A 17,134-nucleotide genomic window follows, 5' to 3' on the forward strand; every position below is an offset into this window, starting at 1 on the left:
TCAATTTTATTTATGAATTTATTTTATTATTGTCATTTTTTATTCAAAATACAGATCAACAATTTACATTCTTACATCATACTAAACAGAACGCAGGTATTAACGAGAAAATACTGAAACAAACAAAAATAAATAAAAAATAAACAATTCTAGTGCAATTGTGATCACTCTGAAAAAATGTTATTGTAATGATTTAGGAAAATTTTATTCTTGTTATTGTTGACAAGGGTTAATGTTTTAATAAAATAGTTAAATTCAATCAAAAAAATTGTAATTTTGGTATAGAATTTTGGAATTTTTGTTTGTGTATAAAGTATTTGGCAACAAGAATAAAAAAATGCACAATCATTTCAATGGTCTTGTTATCATTGCAATAGTAACATATTATATCTTTCATGTCAAAAACATGGGTAGTGTTCTTAATGGTAAATAAGTATTTTGCAAGGTTTTCCCAAAATTCTGACAACTGACATTAAACAAAGTACATTCCATTGCACGAGTCACATCACTTAGCATCATTTGAATGAACATTCTACATTACCATGGAAATTATTGTATCACAATACCAGGGAGCCATTGCGAGTGTACACGTGAGTTTACCAGTCAAATTGCCAGGGTTAGAGGTTCCAAGCCTTTTCAGTTCATTATATTTCTATGGCCTATACATATTTCTACATACAGTTTAGAAACCAGACAATTCATGGATATAGTGGGACTGGGACCATGTTTAGATGTTTCAAACGTTTAACATTTCTCTCTATTAAGAGTGTGAACGTTTAACTGAAATTGGGATCGTTAAAATGTTTAAAAAAATCTCTAACCGAAAAACACTGTAGGAAAAAAATTGCACAAAATTACATTTGCAGTGCAGTTATCACAAAACTACCACTAACAGCTCCCGATCATCATAAAGGGAAAAATACAAATTAAACAAATACCTAATGCAACAATGCTTTAACATTTCTAGAGGGGAGAAGCATCTTTGAAATATATTTGCAATGGATATAAAGCGCTCTGCACGTCATTGTCGTTAACAGTTAGAAAAATGTCAGAGTGAGTCAGGGAAGCGATAGCAGCGATGTCCTGTATGGCAATACTTTGAGAAGTTAAATGAGAAGGTGGTGAAATGCAAACTGTGAGGTGGAATTGCGCTGCAGTACAGGTTCAATGCTTAGCCATCTGAATGGGTCTCACGGTTCCTCCCTAACCATTGTTGGCAGCAGCGCAGATACCCAACAACAGACATTAGATAGGCTCTTCACGTGAAAGAAGTGCGATAAGGGACGGCGTGAGAAACTCACAGCGCTGATTACAGAAATTATTGCAGTTAATATGCAGCCATTGTCAATGGTAGAGGATGTCGGCTTTAGTGCCCTGATGGTATTTCTAGGACCAGTCTACAAGATGTCATGTGGAAAAACCATTGACGGCCCGGAAGGAGAAATTGTACAATGATTCCTCTGCGAGTACAGAGCTCGAGCTCTCAAACACCATACGTGGCGTTAACAGATTGTTGGACGTCTATGAACACGCTGTCATACATAATTTCAACGAGCCATCACATTGATGAGAAGTGGCACATGAAGTCCCATGTACTGACCTCGGAGAACATGGAGGAGAGGCACACGGCAGAGAACCTAAAAACATAATTAACTACCATAGTTGCTGCGTGATTGGGGGACAGCAGTAAAGCGAGCGCTGTCTGGTAGCCAGGGCTGCTGTAGATTGAACTGCATCGCCCCCTAGCGGTCACACGCAGGACCATATCTGCATTGTGAATTCACATGTCATTTTTACATTTGTCACATGCCTACTGAACAGGGCCCTGGTTGCTGATGAGTCCTCTCTCCTCCTCTGAGTCTCAGGTTGAATCTGTGTCTGGGGGAAGGGATGAACGTGGCGGTGGGTGTGTACATCACGGTCCGACAGACCAAGAAGCCTAATGCCGACAAGCTCTACAGAGACAACAACGAGCCCGTCGCACCAAGACACGCCTCTACCACACACAGACAGGCAGCCTGCTGCTCCCCTGCGACACCAAGAGGGCTCAGGTAACTTGTTGGAATCTCAAAGTATAGCAATTATCGAAAGTGTATCAAAGAAAGTATAAATTCATACTTCTCATTCTGTCAGGGTCATTTCAGTCTAGAAGTGGTTTGTGGTTGTGTGTTTGTCTGTGTAGGTGTATGCAGGCAGGCAGATAGTGATGGAGAAAGATGAGGTGGATGTGATAAAGAAGTTTTCTGACCCGGGTCTGGAGCTGATTGGGTTCAAGCCCATGGAGCGTCTCAAACTGCACCACCACCTCAGATCTGCTGTCTTCATCTACCCAGAGGAGGAGACGGTCACAGGTGTGTTTGTGTGCGTCCGTCCCTAAACACTGAACCTGTCGCTATGATGGGAAGAGGGACGGTGACAATTTAATACATAACTGCCCGTCAAAATGTTATCTGGGGAGAGTCAACCCATGTTTGCCCTCTGAGTTCCATTATCTTTTGAGTTCCAACCTTAACCCCTTTCTCACTCTGTCCTGTTTTTCCATCCCAGGGAGTGCCTGTGTGTTTACAGCGTTGCTGCGCAGGTGTAGTGAGAGGAATGTGTTCGCTCTGTGCAAATACACACAGATGCATAACTCTCCCCCACGCTTCTTAGCCCTGGTGCCCCAGAGGGAGGAGCTGGATGAGGGCCAGGCCCAGATTGAGGCTCCAGGTACAGTCATTGGGTCCCACTGCAGCCGGGGTCTTTTGCCCCACCCCAAAGGATATCGCACAATTAATATAATTTTAAACTTTCAGTCTAATTATAGTGATGTGTATTCTCAGGCTTCCATGGCATCTTCCTGCCCTACGCGGATGACATCCGTACCCTGGACGCTCCTCAGCTCCCCACCGCCTCCGACGCCCAGGTGGAAAAGATGAAGGAGATAGTACACAAGTTACGCTTCAAATATAGGTACGGCCCTTTCATTACAGTGAATAATAAAAACATCACAGCTGTCTGCACAGATTGTTTCCATACCAGGATTTTCATTTTGAAAAAAGTAAAAGCCTAAAACATAAGTGTCATTCATGTCCCATGACATGAATGAGTTGAAATTCCCACTTACTCCTGTGTTGTCTGTGTACAGTGCATTCAGAAAGTATTCAGACCCCTTGACTTTTCCAACATTTTGTTACCTTACAGCCTTATTCTAAAATTGATTAAATTGTTTTTTTCTCATCAATCTACACACAATACTGGGAAAACAGGTTTTTTGAAATGTTTGCAAATGTATGGTTATTAACATAAGTATTCTGACCCTCTACTCAGTACTTTGTTGAAGCAGCTTTGCCAGCGATTACAGCCTCGAGTCTTCTTGGGTATGACGCTACAATCTTGGCACAAGTGTATTTGGGGAGTTTCTCCCATTCTTCTCTGCAGATCCTCTCAAGCTCTGTCAGGTTGGATGGTGAGTGCCACTGTACATCTATTTTCAGGTCTCTCCAGAGATGTTCGATCAGGTTCAAGTCCGGGCTCTGGCTGGACCACTCAAGGACATTCAGAGACTTGTCCCGAAGCCGCCACTCCGTTGTCTTGGCTGTGTGCTTAGGGTCGTTGTTCTGTTGGAAGGTGAACCTTCGCCACAGTCTGAGAACCTGCTCCAGAGCGCACAGGACTTCATTAAGGATCTCTTTCTACTTAGCGCCGTTCATCTTTCCCGCGATCCTGTCTAGTCTCCCTGTCCCTGCCGCTGAAGAACATCCCCACAGCATGATGCTGCCACCACCATGCTTCACCGTAGGTATGGTGCCAGGTTTCCTCCAGATGTGATGCTTAGCATTCAGGCCAAAGAGTTCAATCTTGGTTTCATCAGACCAGAGAATCGTGTTTCTCATGGTCTGAGAGTCCTTTAGGTGCCATTTGGCAAACTCCAAGCGGGCTGTCATGTGCCTTTTACTGAGGAGTGGCTTCCGTCTGGCCACTCTACCATAAAGGCCTGATTGGTGGAGTGCTGCAGAGGTGGTTGACCTTCTGGAAGTTTCTCCCATCTCCACAGAGGAACTCTGGACCTCTGTCAGAGTGACCATCAGGTTTTTGGTCACCTCCCTGACCAAGGCCCTTCTCCCCTGATTGCTCAGTTTGGCAGGGCGGCCATCTCTAGGAAGAGTCTTGGTGGTTCCAAATAGAGGTCGACCGATTATGATTTTTCAACGCCGATGCCGATTATTGGAGGACCCCCAAAAAAAACTGGTACCGATTAATCGGCCGATTTTTAAATGATAATAATAAAATATATATAAATAAATAAATAATAAAAATAAATGTTTTTGCATTTTTTTTATTTTTTATTTGTAATAATGACAATTACAACAATACTGAATGAACACTTATTTTAACTTAATATAATACATAAATACTATCAATTTAGCCTCAAATAAATAATGAAACATGTTCAATTTGGTTTAAATAATGCAAAAACAAAGTGTTGGAGAAGAAAGTAAAAGTGCAATATGTGCCATGTAAAAAAGCTAACGTTTAAGTTCCTAGCTGGTGGTTCCTTTTAACATGAGTCTTCAATATTCCCAGGTAAGAAGTTTTAGGTTGTAGTTATTATAGGACTATTTCTCTCTATATGATTTGTATTTCATATACCTTTCACTATTGGATGTTCTTATAGGCACTTTAGTATTGCCAGTGTAACAGTATAGCTTCCGTCCCTCTCCTCGCTCCTACCTGGGCTCGAACCAGGAACACATCGACAACAGCCACCCTCAAAGCAGCGTTACCCATATAGAGCAAGGGGAACAACCACTCCCAAGTCTCAGCGAGTGACGTTTGAAACGCTATTAGTGCGCACCCCGCTAACTAGCTAGCCATTTCACATCGGTTACACCAGCCTAATCGCGGGGGTTGATAGGCTTGAAGTCATAAACAGCGCAATGCTTGAAGAATTGCGAAGAGCTGCTGGCAAACGCACGAAGGTGCTGTTTGAATTAATGCTTACGAGCCTGCTGCTGCCTTCCACTGCTCAGTCAGACTGCTCTATCAAATATCAAATCATAGACTTAATTATAATATAATAACACATAGAAATACGAGCCTTTGGTCATTAATATGGTCGAATCCGGAAACTATCATTTCGAAAACGAAACGTTTATTATTTCAGTGAAATACGGAACCGTTCCGTATTTTATTTAACGGGTGGCATCCCTAAGTCTAAATATTCCTGTTACATTGCACAACCTTCAATGTTATGTCATAATTATGTACAATTCTGGCAAATGAATTACTGCCTTTGTTAGGAATAAATGGACTTCACAGTTCGCAATGAGCCAGGCGGCCCAAACTGCTGTATATACCCTGACTGCTTGTACGGAACACAAGAGAAGGGACATAGTTATAAGAAATTAATGTTAGCAGGCAATATTAACTAAATATGCAGGTTTAAAAATATATACTTGTGTATTGATTTTAAAGAAAGGCATTGATGTTTATGGTTAGGTACATTGGTGCAACTACAGTGCTTTTTTTGCAAATGCGCATGTTAAATACAATTTATATTTTTTTAAATGCATGAAATGTATGCATTCACTACTGTAAGTCGCTCTGGATAAGAGCGTCTGCTAAATGACTAAAATGTAAATGTAAATGTTAAATCATCACCCGTTTGTCAAAGTAGGCTGTGATTCGATGAGAAATGAACAGGCACCGCATCGATTATATGCAACGCAGGACACGTTAGATAAACTAGTAATATCATGAACCATGTGTAGTTAACTAGTGATTATGTTAAGATTGATAGTTTTTTCTAAGATAAGTTTAATGCTAGCTAGCAACTTACCTTGGCTTCTTGCTGCCCTCACGTAACAGGTAGTCAGCCTGCCACGCAGGCTCCTCGTGGAGTGCAATGTAAGGCAGGTGGTTAGAGCGTTGCAACCGGAAGGTTGCAAAAACCAATCCCCGAGGTGATGAGGTAAAAATCTGTTGTTCTGCCCCTGAACAAGGCAGTTAACCCCCGTTCCTAGGCCGTCATTGAAAATAAGAATGTGTTCTTAATCTGACTTGCCTAGTTAAATAAAGGTGTAAATAAAAATCGGCAAATTGGTGGCCAAAAATACTGATTACTGATTGTTATGAAAACTTGACATCGGCCCGAATTAATCGGCCATTCCGATTAATCGGTCGACCTCTAGTTCCAAACTACTTCCATCTAAGAATGATGGAGGTCACTGTGTTTTTGGGGACCTTCAATGCTGCAGACGTTTTTTGGTACCCTTCCCCAGATCTGTGCCTCGACACAATCCTGTCTTGGAGCTCTACGGAGCTCTAATTCCTTCGACCTCATGGTTTGGTTTTTGCTCTGACATGCACTGTCAACTATGGAACCTTGTATAGACAGGTGTGTGCCTGCCCAATCAAATGAATTTAGCAGCACAGGTTGACTCCAATCAAGTTGTAGAAACATCTCAAGGGTGATAAAAAACATTCAAGATGGCGAACTGAACACAGCGGTGCAGATCACCTCAAGATAAAAACGTAATATTCAATATCAGAAAGTTAGACAAAATATTAGCACTTCACATACTGGTGGATAATAACCTTCAATCTGGATAACACAAAACAAATCATAAGGCTAGAAAAATGTATCAAAAAATATTATGAAAACAAGCGACATCCAAACATGACGGAGAGTAAACAAGGAGAACCAATCTCTAAAAGAAAATGCGGCGACTCGATGTACACAGACGACTTAAGCTTTTCACCACCGGGAATGGTAAGGGTGGAAACCGATCTGTTTTAATCGATAAAAGACAAACTGGGCATACTTGAATTAGTCAGTAAAGATATAAAGGAGTTGAAGGCGAGCCTCGAGATGAGTGATGAAAAAACTGCGACAATGGAGAAAGATACAAACAAGCTAAAAGGGACATCTTTCTGAGAGAAGCCTTACTTGACATACAGACTAGATCCACGAGAGAAAATCTGGTACTTACTGGTATCCAATAGAAAGAAGAAGTTCCTGAGGGTGTAGTGAGGGAGTTCCTCCTTACAGAGCTTCAGATCCCACACGAAGCTGTCAACAAAATCCAACTCGAATGTGTACACCGTTTCGGACAGAGATATGAGCGCCCAATCTTTGCCAAATGTAAAAAAAATTATTTAAACATTTATTTTTTACCCCTTTTTTTCTCCCCAGTTTTTGTGGTATCAAATTAGTAGTAGTTACAGTCTTGTCTTATCGCTGCAACTCCCGTACGGACTCGGGAGAGGCGAAGGTCGAGAGCCATGCATCCTCCGAAACACAACCCAACCAAGCCGCACTGCTTCTTGACACAATGCCCATCCAACCCGGAAGCCAGCCGCACCAATGTGTCGGAGGAAACACCGTACACCTGGCGACCTGGTCAGCGTGCACTGCGCCCGGCCCGCCACAGGAGTCGCTAGTGCGCAATGAGACAAGGATATCCCTCCCGGCCAAACCCTCCCTAATCCGGAAGACGCTGGGCCAATTGTGCACCGCCCCACGGGCCTCCCGGTCACGGCCGGCTGCGACAGAGGCTGGACTCGAACCCAGAATCTCTGGTGGCACAGCTAGCACTGCGATGCAGTGCCTTAGACCAATGCGCCACCCGGAAGGCCTCAATTTGGTTTCTTTAAAGATAAAATAAAGGTTAAAAGCCTGGATAAAAGACTTGCTGGCACAAAAATAGGCATGAATGATCAGTTCCCGAAGGAAAAAGCAGAACGGCCCAAAGTTCTGTACCCAATCTTCGAGGAGAATAGATTAAATAGGAAACGTGTAGCTCTCGTAGCCGATGAACTGTATATTGATAACCAAATGTTCTGCGACACAAAGGCTATTCTAAATATTACAACGTTCCCATAGAGGAGTCAAATAATGCAACACCCAATACTAGCCATGATTGTAATAAAAAATATATAGAAAAGCAATAAAATGCAACAATTGTTAAAGAAATAAACTACTACTACACTATACCATTCTAGATGTTGGAAAATAATTAGTATTAGACTTTCCATTTGTAGTATTTAATGAATTGATAAGTCGGCATTAGAAGAAAGGATAATTAGCGAAGTAATACATCCTCAAATATAAGGAACTGGAACACAAAATACTCAATCAATATCTTCGAGATTAAACACAGCAAACAGTGGACATAGAAGACGCAGTATGTGCGGATGTATTGTGATGGAAGGTGGGGTGTGTGTGTGTTTTGGTGTGTGGAGTTAAGTGGGTGAGAAAGGATAATGGTTGCAAATCCCAGAGCCCATGTGTGTTTGTGAGCAGGGGTTGTGAGAGAGAGCTTTCAATTTTGTGCAGATATGGGATACACAGTACCAGTCAAAAGTTTGGACACACCTACTCATTCCAGGATTTTACTTTATTTTTACTATTTATTTTTTACTATTTTATACATTGTAAAATAGTTGTGAAGACATCAAAACTATGAAATAACACATGGAATCATGTAGTAACCCAAAAAATTTAAAAATATATATATTTAATATTTCAGATTCTTCAAAATAGCCACCCTTTGCCTTGATGACAGCTTTGCACACTCTTGGCATTCTCTCAATCAGCTTCATGAGGTGGAATGCATTTCAATTAACAGGTGTGCCTTGTTAAAAGTTAATTTGTGGAATTTCTTTCCTTAATGCGTTTGAGACAATCAGTTGTGTTGTGACAAGGTAGGGGTGGTATACAGAAGATTGCCCTATTTGGTAAAACACCAAGTCTATATTATGGCAAGAACAGCTCAAATAAGCCAAGAGAAACGACAGTCCATCATTACTTGAAGACATGAACAATTTCAAGAACTTTGAAAGTTTCTTCAAGTGCAGTCGTAAAAACTATGAAACTGGCTCTCATGAGGACTGCCAATAAGAAGAAGAGACTTGCTTGGGCCAAGAAAAACGAGCAATGGACTTTAGACTGGTGGAAATCTGAGTCCAAATTTGAGATTTTTGGTTCCAACCACCATGTCTTTGTGAGAAGCAGAGTAGGTGAACGGATGATCACCGCATGTGTGGTTCCCACCGTGAAGCATGAAGGAGCAGGTTTGATTGTGTGGGGGTACTTTGCTTAACCAGCATGGCTACCACAGCATTCTGCAGCGATACGCCTCCCATCTGGTTTACGCTTAGTGGGACTATCATTTGTTTTTTAACAGGACAATGACCCAAAACTCCTCCAGGCTGTGTAAGGGCTATTTGACCAAGAAGGAGAGTGATGGAGTGCTGCATCAGATGACCTGGCCTCCACAATCATCCGACCTCAACCCAATTGAGATGGTTTGGGATGAGTTGGACCGCAGAGTGAAGAAAAAGCAGCCAACAAGTGCTCAGCATATGTGGGAACTCCTTCAAGACTGTTGGAAAAGCATGACAGGTGAAGCTGGTTGAGAGAATGCCAAGTGTGTAAAGGGTGGCTACTTTGAAGAACCTCAAATATAAAATATATTTTGATTTGTTTAACACTTTTTTTATTTTTATTTTTTTGGGTTACGACATGATTCCATATGTGTTATTTCATAGTTTTGTCTTCACTATTATTCTACAATGCAGAAAATAGTAAAATAAAGAAAAACCCTTGAATGAGTAGGTGTGTACAATCTTTTTACTGGTGCTGTATATATTATCTGCAATATTAAAGCTGATCTACCCCTAAAAAAAATATATATATATATTAAACATCTCAAGGATGATGAATGAAAACAGGATACACCTGAGCTCAATATCAAATCTCATAGCAAAGGGTCTGGATACTTATGTCAATAAGGTTTTTTTTTTTAATTACTTGCATACATTTCTAAAAACCTGTTTTTACTTTGTCATTATGGGGAATTGTATGTATATTGATGGGGGGGGGGGAATTCTTTAATCCATTTTAGATAAGGCTGTAATGTAACAAAATGTGAAAAAAGGGAAGGGGTCTGAATACTTTCCGAATGCGCTGTATTGCTCTTCCTGTGCTGCAGAAGTGATGCCTTTGAGAACCCAGTCCTCCAGCAGCACTACAGGAACCTGGAAGCCTTGGCACTAGATCTCATGGACCCGGAGCACATAGAGGACCACACCAGTAAGACACACACACACCACATGCTTGCTACTTCTACCCAGAGCCATATATAGAGTGTTCGGCCAGGTTTTAGAACAGCTGCCGTGTTAGTACCTTTATTCTCGAAATGTTGGTGACGTAACTACAAGAGCGCCTACTACAATTCCCTATGAAATGACCAGCTGTAAACAAGCAAAACAGCAGCCAACTTAAAACGGTTTTTTTTTATTCATATGGGATGATGTGTATCCAAGTCTGTACAGTTTTGCGGTTAACGTTGTAAAGGGAGTGTAAGTACAGTTGAAGTCAGAAGTTTACATACACTTAGGTTGGATTCATTAAAACTTGTTTTTCAACCACTCCACAAATTTCTTGTTAACAAACTATAGGTTTGGCAAGTCGGTTAGGACATCTGCTTTGTGCAAGACACAAGTACTTTTTCCAACAATGGTTTACAGACAGATTATTTCACTTATAATTCACTGTATAACAATTCAAGTGGATCAGAAGTTTACATACACTAAATTGACTGTGCCTTTAAACAGCTTGGAAAATTCCAGAAAATGATGTCATGGCTTTAGAAGCTTCTGATAGGCTAATTGACATAATTTGAGTCAATTGGAGGTGTACCTGTGGATGTATTTCAAGGCCTACCTTCACACTCAGAAGAAATCAGCCAAGACCTCAGAAAAGATTGTAGACCTCCACAAGTCTGGTTCATCCTTGGGAGCAATTTCAAAAAGCCTGAAGGTACCACGTTCATCTATACAAACAATATTACGCAAGTATAAACTCAATGGGACCACGCAATCGTCATACCGCTCAGGAAGGAGACACATTCTGTCTCCTAGAGATGAACGTACTTTGGTGCGAAAAGTGCGAATCAATCCCAGAACAACAGCAAAGGACCTAGTGAAGATGCTGGAGGAAACAGGTACAAAAGTATCTATATCCACAGTAAAACGCAGTCCTATATCGACATAACCTGAAAGTCTGCTCAGCAAGGAAGAAGCCACTGCTCCAAACCCGCCATAAAAAACCCAGACTACGGTTTGCAACTGCACATGGGGACAAAGATCGTACTTTTTGGAGAAATTACCTCTGGTCTGATGAAACAAAAATAGAACTGTTTGGCCATAATGACCATTGTTATGTTTGGAGGAAAAAAGGGGATGCTTGCAAGCCAAAGAACACCATCCCAACCGTGAAGTATGGGGGTGGCAGCATCATGTTGTGGGGGTGCTTTGCTGCAGTAGGGACTGGTTCACTTCACAAAATAGATGGCATCATGAGGAAAGAAAATTATGTGGATATATTGAAGCAATATTTCAAGACATCAGTCAGGAAGTTAAAGCTTGGTCGCAAATGGGTCTTCCAAATGGACAATGACCCCAAGCATACTTCCAAAATGGCTTAAGGACAACAAAGGCTTAAGGACAACAAAGGCAAGGTATTTGAGTGGCCATCACAAAGCCCTGACCTCAAGCCTATAGAAAATTTGTGGGCAGAACTGAAAAAGCGTCTGCGTGCAAGGAGGCCTGCAAACCTGACTCAGTTACACCAGCTCTGTCAGGAGGAATGGGCCAAAATTCACCCAACTTATTGTGGGAAGCTTGTGGAAGGCTACTCGAAACATTTGACCCAAGTTAAACAATTTAAGGCAATGCTACCAAATACTAATTGAGTGTATGTAAACTTGTGACCCACTGGGAATGTGATGAAAGAAATAAAAGCTGAAATAAATTCTCTCTACTGTTATTCTGACATTTCACATTCTTAAAATAAAGTGGTGATCCTAACTGACCTAAAACAGGGAATTTTTACTAGGATTAAATGTCAGGAATTGTGAAACTCCATTTCAATGTATTTTGCTAAAGTGTATGTAAACTTCTGACTTCAACTGTATATTACTAGTAAAGTTTACTAGTAAATGACCAGAATTATGGTAGATTGCATAAAATCGTTTAAATATATCACAAAACATCTATTGGCCTTGTTCGGTAATTCGGTACTTCAGATTATCACAGGTTTTGTAATAATCTCTGGCCCTCTTATCACATGTACAGGTACATGTGGTATAATATATTAAGTAATTGAATAAGATGATTTTTAAATAAATATAACAATTGTGAAAAAAGTAAATACACTGAACAAAAATATAAACGCAACAATTTCAACGATTTTACTGCGTTACAGTTCATATAAGGAAATCAGTCAATTTAAATACATTCATTAGGCCCAAATCTATGGAATTCACATGACTGGAAATGCAGATATCCATCTGTTGGTCACAGATACCTTTAAAAAAATTATCATGCTGAAACATGAGGTGATGGTGGCGGAGGAATGGCACGACAATGGGCCTCAGGATCTCGTCACGGTGTCTCTGGGCGTTCAAATTGCCTTTGATAAAATGCAATTGCGTTCGTTGTCCGTAGCTTATGCCTTCCCATACCATAACCCCACCGCCACCATGGGGCACTCTGGTCACAACGTTGACATCAGCAAACCGCTCGCCCACACTACACCATACTCGCTGTCTGCCATCTGCCCGGTGAAGTTGAAACCGGAATTAATCTGTGAAGAGCACCCTTCTCCAGTGTGCCAGTGGCCATCGAAGGTGAGCATTTTCCCACTGAAGTCAGTTACAACGCCGAACTGTAGTCAGGTCAAGACCCTGGTGAGGACAACAAGCATGCAGATGAGCTTCCCTGAGATGGTTTCTGACAGTTTGTGCAGAAATTCTTCGCTTGTGCAAACCCACAGTTTCATCAGCTGTCCAGGTGGCTGGTCTGAGATGATCCTGCAGGTGAAGAAGCCGGACGTGGAGGTCCTGGGCTGCTGTGGTTACACGTGGTCTGCGGTTGTGAGGCCAGTTCGACGTACTGCCAAATTCTCAAAAACGATGTTGGCTTATGGTAATTTAATGTTAATTTCTCTATCTGGCAACAGCTATGGTGGAAATTATTGATGAGTGATGACAAAATCAGTGATGACAAGTGCATGCTCCCTCAACATCTGTGGAAGTGTCTTGTGTGACACAACTGCACATTTTAGAGTGGCCTTTTATTGTTCCCAGCACAAGGTGCACCTGTATAATGATCATGCTGTTTGATCAGCTTCTTGATATGCCACACCTGTCAGGTGGATGGATTATCTTGGCAAAGGAGACATGCTCACTAACAGGGATGTAAACCAATTTGTGCACCAAATTTGAGAAAAATAAGCTTGAGGAAAGCTATTTTCCCTTATTAATGTCACTTGTTAAATCCACTTCAATCAGTGTAGATGAAGGGGAGGAAACAGATTAAAGAAGGATTTTTAAGCCTTGAGACATGGATTGGGTATGTGTGCCATTCAGTGTGAATGGGCAAGACAAGATGTTTAAGTGCCTTTGAATGGGGTATGGTAGTAGGTACCAGACGCACCGGTTTGTGTCAAGAACTGCAACGCTGCTGAGTTTTTCAGGCTCAATACTTTCCCGTGTGTATCAAGAATGGTCCACCATCCAAAGGACGTCCAGCCAATTTGACACAACTGTGGGAAGCATTGGAATCAACATGCACCAGCATCCCTGTGAAACGCTTTCAACACCTTGTAGAGTCCATGTCCCAACGAATTGAAGCTGTTCTGAGGGGAAAAGGGGGGTGCAACTCAATATTAGGAAGGTGTTCTTGTTTTGTACACTCAGTGTATATGAATACATTTTGTAACAGTTATTTAAGTATAAATTACCAAAGTTACGATAGATTGCCATAGATTTTCTGATAATTACTGAAGATTCCGGTAAGTTTGGTAAATTACGAGGAGCTTTGGCACCTTAGTTGTGGTGTCAACAAATTGCATATCTGCACTGGACATCTTCATAGGTTTTGAAAACTCAGAAATAAACAGAACAACGTAACACAGTAATTGGTTTGGAGGAGATAGTGGCACTCTCGGATTGTTAAAAAAGAAACAGCATTGGCCCATCTCTCGCTCTCTCTCGCCATATATACAGTACCAGTCAAAAGTTTGGACACCTACTCATTCCAGGGTTTTTCTTTATTTTTACTATTTTTTACATTGTAGAATAATTGTGAAGACATCAAAACTATTAAGTAACATATATGGAATCATGGAGTAAACAAAGTGTTAAACAAATCCAAATATATTTGAGACTCTTCAAAGCAGCCACCCTTTGCCTTGATGACAACTTTGCACACTCTTGGAATTCTCTTAACCAGCTTCATGACGTAGTCACCTGGAATGCATTTCAATTAACAGGTGTGCCTTGTTAATTTGTGGAATTTCTTTCCTTCTTTATGCGTTTGAGCCAGTCAGTTGTGTTGTATACAGAAGATAGCCCTATTTGGCAAAATACCAAGTCCATATTATGGCAAGAACAGCTCAAATGAGCAAAGAGAAATGACAGTCCATCATTACTTTAAGACATGGAGGTCAGTCCAGAAAATGTGCAGTCGCAAAAACCATCAAGCGCTGTGATGAAACAGAAATACCTTATTTACATAAGTATTCACACCCTTTGCTATGAGACTTGAAATTGAGCTCAGGTGCATGCTGTTTCCAATGATCATCCTTGAGATGTTTCTACAACTTGATTGGAGTCCACCTGTGGTAAATTCAATTGATTGGACATGATTTGGAAAGGCACATACCTGTCTATAAGGTCCCACAGTTGACAGTGCATGTCAGAGCAAAAACCAAGCCATGAGATCGAAGGAATTGTCCGTAGAGTTCAGAGACAGGATTGTGTCGAGGCACAGATCTGGGGAAGAGTACCAAAACATTTCTACAGCATTGAAGGTCCCCAAGAACACTAGCCTCCATCATTCTTAAATGGAAGAAGTTTGGAACGACCAAGACTCTCCCTAGAGCTGGCCGCCCGGCCAAACTGAGCAGTTGAAGGGCCTTGGTTAGGGAGGTGACCAAGAACCCGATGGTCACTCTGATAGAGCTCCAGACTTCCTCTGTGGAGATGGGAGAACCTTCCAAAAGTACAACCATGCAGCACTCCACCAATCAGGCCTTTATGGTAGAGTGGCCAGACGGAAGTCACTCTTCAGTAAAAGGCACTTGACAGCCGCTTGGAGTTTGCCAAAAGGCACCTAAAGGACTCGCAGACTATGAGAAACAAGAACTCTTCGGATTGAATGACAAGCGCCAAGACTGGAGGAAACCTGGCACCATCCATACAGTGAAGCATTCAGCATCACAGCATCATTGCTGTGGGGATGTTTTTCAGCGGAAGGGACTGGGAAAATAGTCAGGATCGAGGGAAAGATGAACAGAGCAAAGTACAGAGAGATCCTTGATGAAACCTGCTCCAGAGCGCTCAGGACCTCAGACTGGGGCAAAGGTTCATCTTCCAACAGGACAATGACCCTAAGCACACGGCCAAGACAAAGCAGGATTGTCTACGTGACAAGTGTCAATGTCCTTGAGTGGCCCAGCCAGAGCCCGGACTTGAACCGGATCGGACATCTCTGGAGACACCTGAACATAGCTATGCAGCAACGCTCCACATCAAACCTTATAGAGCCTCAGAGGACCTGCAGAGAAGAAAAGGAGAAACTCCCCAAATACAGGTGTGCCAAGCTTGTAGCGTCATACCCAATAAGACTCGAGGCTATAATCGTTGCAAAACGTGCTCCAACAAAGTACTGAGTAAAAGGGTCTGAATACTTGTGTAAATTTGATATCAAAATTAAAAAAAATAGCTAACATTTCTAAACCTGTTTTTGCTTTGTCATTATGGGGTATTGTTTGTACATTGATGGGGGGGGGGGGGGACAATTCAATAAATGTTAGAATAAGGCTGTAACCGAACAAAACGTGGAAAAATGAACGGGATCTGAATACTTTCCGAAGGCACTGTATGTGCCTTTGGTACTACCTATACACAAAAATACTGAAGACAAAATCTTTTGGCAGTGTTCATACTCACTTTTTCTTGTCCATTCTTTGTTTATCCTCTCTCACTACCTCCCTCTCCTTCAGTGCCCAAGGTGAAAATGATGGACCAGTGTCTTGGTTCCCTGGCTCAGGAGTTCAAAGATCTGGTGTACCCTGCTGACTACAACCCAGAGGGAAAGACTGCACCCAAACGCAAACCAGGTGAGAAATCTATAATCTACATTTCTGAGATATTGTTCACTTGCTATGTGTTCCATTGGAGAGATTTACACTTGCGTCTGGCAAATTGGGTAAAGAACAGTATAGTCGCTGGCAGCAGGAGCTGTCTCACTGTTGATATACTGCAACAAATATTGTAACATCCTGGCCCTGTGTGTGTTCAGCTGAGGATGCAGGCGGAGCAGAGAAGAAGCCTAAGGTGGAGATGTCTGAGGACGAGCTGAGGGCTCACGTACAGAAAGGTACCCTGGGTAAGCTGACGGTTTGGGGTGAAGGTCACAGGGACCAAGAAACAGGAGCTAATAGACACCTTGAAGGCACAGCTCGCAAAATGAGGCGTAGATGTCAATATGTTTCTGTCGATTTTCTGGTCAGAAGTACTTGGAAGCAGGATTATTGATCAGTCTTTGCTTTGGGGTTCCATTTTAAGGTTTCTAGCCAGAGATACCTAGTTTTTCATTTACATTGCTTATTTTTACATGTTTGAAACTTTGTAATACAAAATAAAAAAAGGGTAATTGCTTCAAGTTTAGTTTGTGTCTGCAGTTTTTTCACACATTTCCGAGCCTTGGTAGCCAGTACTTTGTTTTAGGTTTACTCTCTCCTACATATTTATTTTGACAGTGAAGCTGAAACTTTTAATTTGGCTCTATACTCCAGCATTCTGGATTTAAGATCAAATGTTTTATATGAGATGACAGTACAGAATGTCACCTTTTATTTAAGGGTATTTTAATACATATCTTTTACCGTTTAGAAATGAATGCTGCACTTTATGTATCTAGTCCCCCATTTGAAAGTGTCATACAGTGCATTCTGAAAAAGTATTCAGACCCTTTGACTTTTTCCACATATAGTTACGTTACAGCCTTATTCTAAAATGGATTAAATAGTTTTTTTCCCCCTCATCAATCTACACACAATACGCCATAATGACAAAGC

The 17,134-nt window shown here is 41.5% G+C and overlaps 1 pseudogene across 1 annotated transcript in view; it reads left to right on the forward strand.

Moving 5' to 3' along the window:
* The window catches only part of LOC106589198 (DNA repair protein Ku70-like), a 16,954-nt pseudogene extending 399 nt beyond the window's left edge, over positions 1-16,555 (forward strand). Inside the window, exons 2-9 of the transcript XR_014382995.1 lie at positions 514-590; positions 1,866-2,051; positions 2,183-2,355; positions 2,501-2,709; positions 2,823-2,952; positions 9,978-10,078; positions 16,058-16,174; positions 16,357-16,555. The product of XR_014382995.1 is annotated as a DNA repair protein Ku70-like (transcript). The remainder of the gene's footprint in view (positions 1-513; positions 591-1,865; positions 2,052-2,182; positions 2,356-2,500; positions 2,710-2,822; positions 2,953-9,977; positions 10,079-16,057; positions 16,175-16,356) is intronic.
* Positions 16,556-17,134: the final 579 nt, after the last annotated feature.

This window comes from Salmo salar, chromosome 28 (genome assembly GCF_965601325.2).
Source record: "Salmo salar chromosome 28, fSalSal1, whole genome shotgun sequence".
Taxonomy (NCBI): Eukaryota; Metazoa; Chordata; class Actinopteri; order Salmoniformes; family Salmonidae; genus Salmo; species Salmo salar.